The 3,104-nt window shown below is 28.2% G+C and overlaps 1 long non-coding RNA gene across 1 annotated transcript; it reads left to right on the top strand.

Annotated features, from left to right (window-relative positions):
* Positions 1–445: 445 nt before the first annotated feature.
* Positions 446–1,622, top strand: LOC136090327 (uncharacterized). Its single transcript, XR_010643349.1, has 4 exons — positions 446–512; positions 690–754; positions 1,281–1,372; positions 1,532–1,622. It is a non-coding gene; the product is annotated as an uncharacterized LOC136090327 (long non-coding RNA).
* Positions 1,623–3,104: the final 1,482 nt, after the last annotated feature.

Below are 3,104 nucleotides of genomic sequence, written 5' to 3'. Positions count from 1 at the left end.
CCAGATAACAAAAATGCTCCATTAAAGTCTTCCATAGCTGAAATAAGTAAGTGTTTTTGTGTGTTTGTTGTAAATATATAAATTTGAACGTTTTATAATATTATTTTATATATTTTATAAATTTTATAAAAGTATTCAGACTATTTGCTATACTTTTTCAGTATCAAAAAAAGCACCAATGAAGAGTACAACAGATTCTAGTTGTCAAATAAAAAAATTGAATCCTACAAAATTGCCTATAGAAGAAGGAAGTATGTAAATATTAAAATGATATTGTGTTGAAAATAATTTTAAAAGAAATTGTTTTCCATAACCACTTTATTTTATTTAATTTTTTAGAATTTCAATACAAAGTGCTCCATCTGTTAACAGAAATACGAGATGAAATGGAGAGCATCAAAAAAATATTAAAATCAGAAAATTCATCATTGAATGTAGTACAGATTGATACATTAAAAGAGTTGATAAAATTTGATGAATCTTTATCAGATAAAGAAGCAGAAAAGAATATAGTAAGAAATATTACTCTCCACGTAAATCAAAAAGCTTAATCAAGAAATTATGACTATTTCATCGTGTATTTGCATGGTTTTATCTGTCTGCTTAGTTTCTCGAATTTAGTTACCAGCTTTGATCTAATTTTTGATTTTGAACAAAATATTACTTATTTTCATTGTTAATTTTTTTAGAAACATCAGTTATCAAATGTTGGCGGTAGTTCTGCTTATGCCACTGTGAAGGCGATGCTTGTTAAGTATGTGTTTAATTTTTGTATTTCGTTTTGATGTCTGAAAGTGTCAAATCTGGAACATAAAAATCCTACCTATGCCACAAACTGTATAAAAAAAGTTTTATTATGAAGGCGCTTCAATAAATTAACAGGAGATAAAATAATTATTAGTTTTACATTTTTATACTATAATGAACTACAAATATATATTTGAAGTTTAAGTTTTTATTTAAATTAATTTTTAGTAAAGTCACAACAATTCCAAAAACAAAAACAGACCATTAACGCTTCATATACTTTTTTAGTTTTTGCTTTTTCTGCGTGGCCTAATTGCCTAAGTAGAACATCATATGTAACTTATGTTACAAGTTTCTAAATAATGTTCTGCTAAAATACGTTATATAATCTAATTGAGCTGAACACATCCAGCCTGCATTTGTTCCGGACAAAAACATGTTACGAACCGAATGCCGAATGGGTAATTTAGAAATTTGTATCCTTAAGTTCAAACCTCCTAATAATGGGATCTGATTCTATTTTTTTTATTTAGATTAATGTCAAATAAACTGATGAGTTTATTTAACTTAGCCGGCAGAAGCAAAGAGAGCTTTCGAAAAACAAATTTGATGAAGATAATTATAGGTACACTTATTATTGTAATATATTTACTTATGTCTATAATTTACAAAGCACTACGGATTTGTAAAAACATTTAAATACGCACAAAAATCAACTGAATTTTTATTTAATCAGTTGCAAAAGTTCAACTTTGAACATTTAAAATATAGCTAATTTTTTGAGACTGTGCCCCTAACGGTTTAAAAGAGAATGAAGTTCATTCGGTTGTTGGAAACATTCTCAAACGTGCTCCAGATACAAAAAATGGTGGTGGAAGACATTACTCTTCCGCTCCTCTTTCGTCTGCAAAATATGATACCTTCAAAGATGTCGATAGTGAAAATAATGATCTACAAAATCAAACCGAATTTTAACAGAAAATAGTTTTTTTAAATAAATTTCACTTTCACTAATATTTGTGTTTTTCTAATTATATTCCAAAATAATATGGTATAATAATTAAACTTGTTTTAATTTAGTCTAAAAATTCATTAAATACGTACCAAATATAAATATTAACGGCATTTCCCCTAACTTTTTTTAGTATTTACAAACTGAAATGAATTTGTTAGTCTGATCAGGACTAACAAATTCAGAGTTTTTTACGTTCCTCATAAGACGTCTTTTTTGCGTTCCTAATAGGACGTTTTTAAAGGGTTGTTCATAAAACGCCTTTAAGACGTTACACGCAAGACGTTTTTAAGACGTTCCACGCAGGACGTCTTTCTGTATTTCTAAATCCAACCAAATAAAGACGTCCCATCAGGACGTCTTAAAGACGTCTTTAAACCGTCGGCGTGCCCGCTGGGATGTTGTCATTATTTATTAATTACAAAAATATTTTACTTATTATTATTACAATTATTTATTATTATATTTATTATTTGATTATAATGATATTCAGAGTTTCAATACAAAGTGCTACATCTACTAGTCGAAATAAAAGATTCGCTAAAAATTAAACAAGGAGAAGAAGACGATTTCATTGTATTGTTGAAAAAGGACACCATTGAAGATTTTCAAGAGTTTGACCTAAAAATTACAGATTTAGATTTTAAGAAGCGATTAGAAAGATGTTTGCTTACATTTCATTTTCAATTGCACTAATGTATTATATGTGGCAATATTTACATTTTAGCCAAATGAATTTAAAATGTTAAATGAGTTTTAAAGATTTAAAATTTTCGTATTTTTAGAAAAACTTATTCCTTAAAGTAGGTGGTAAGAGTTGCTAAACCAATGTCAGAGGAATCTTAGAACTGTAAGTTTGTTATTTTCATTAGCTTTTACGTATACGCAGGCTTTGTTTAAAGCGTTAAACGTACAGCTATTTACGTACACTATTTAGCTTACTGAGATTTTACGCAGTAAGCAATTTTGGTTTAGTTTTTTTTTTTTTTAATTATTTTAAGAATATTTAAAAAAGATTTGCTCAACCAAAATCACTTACTGCTTAAACTCGTTTACGCATTACGTGTACGTTAATAGCTCTACGCCTAAAGCTTAAAACAAGGCCTGTATAAGTCTTTAGTATATATAAAGGTTAATTATAAAAATATAAAGACGACACTTTGGCATAAGGAAGACTACCATTAGTTAGAAGAGGTTTACCGCTCTTTACTCTAAGCTACAGGTGTTGGTTGATCGATACAGCACGTTAGGGTTTTCACGAACTTCTCATAGAACTGTGCATATGACTAAAATTTTTTTTTTCAGTTTTATGACTAACAAGTTGATGTCGGGTTTTAATTTAAAT

The sequence above is a fragment of the Hydra vulgaris genome, chromosome 13, assembly GCF_038396675.1.
Source record: "Hydra vulgaris chromosome 13, alternate assembly HydraT2T_AEP".
NCBI lineage: Eukaryota > Metazoa > Cnidaria > Hydrozoa > Anthoathecata > Hydridae > Hydra > Hydra vulgaris.
The sequence above is the reverse complement of the archived record's forward strand: the minus strand, read 5'-3'. Positions and strand labels throughout refer to the sequence as shown.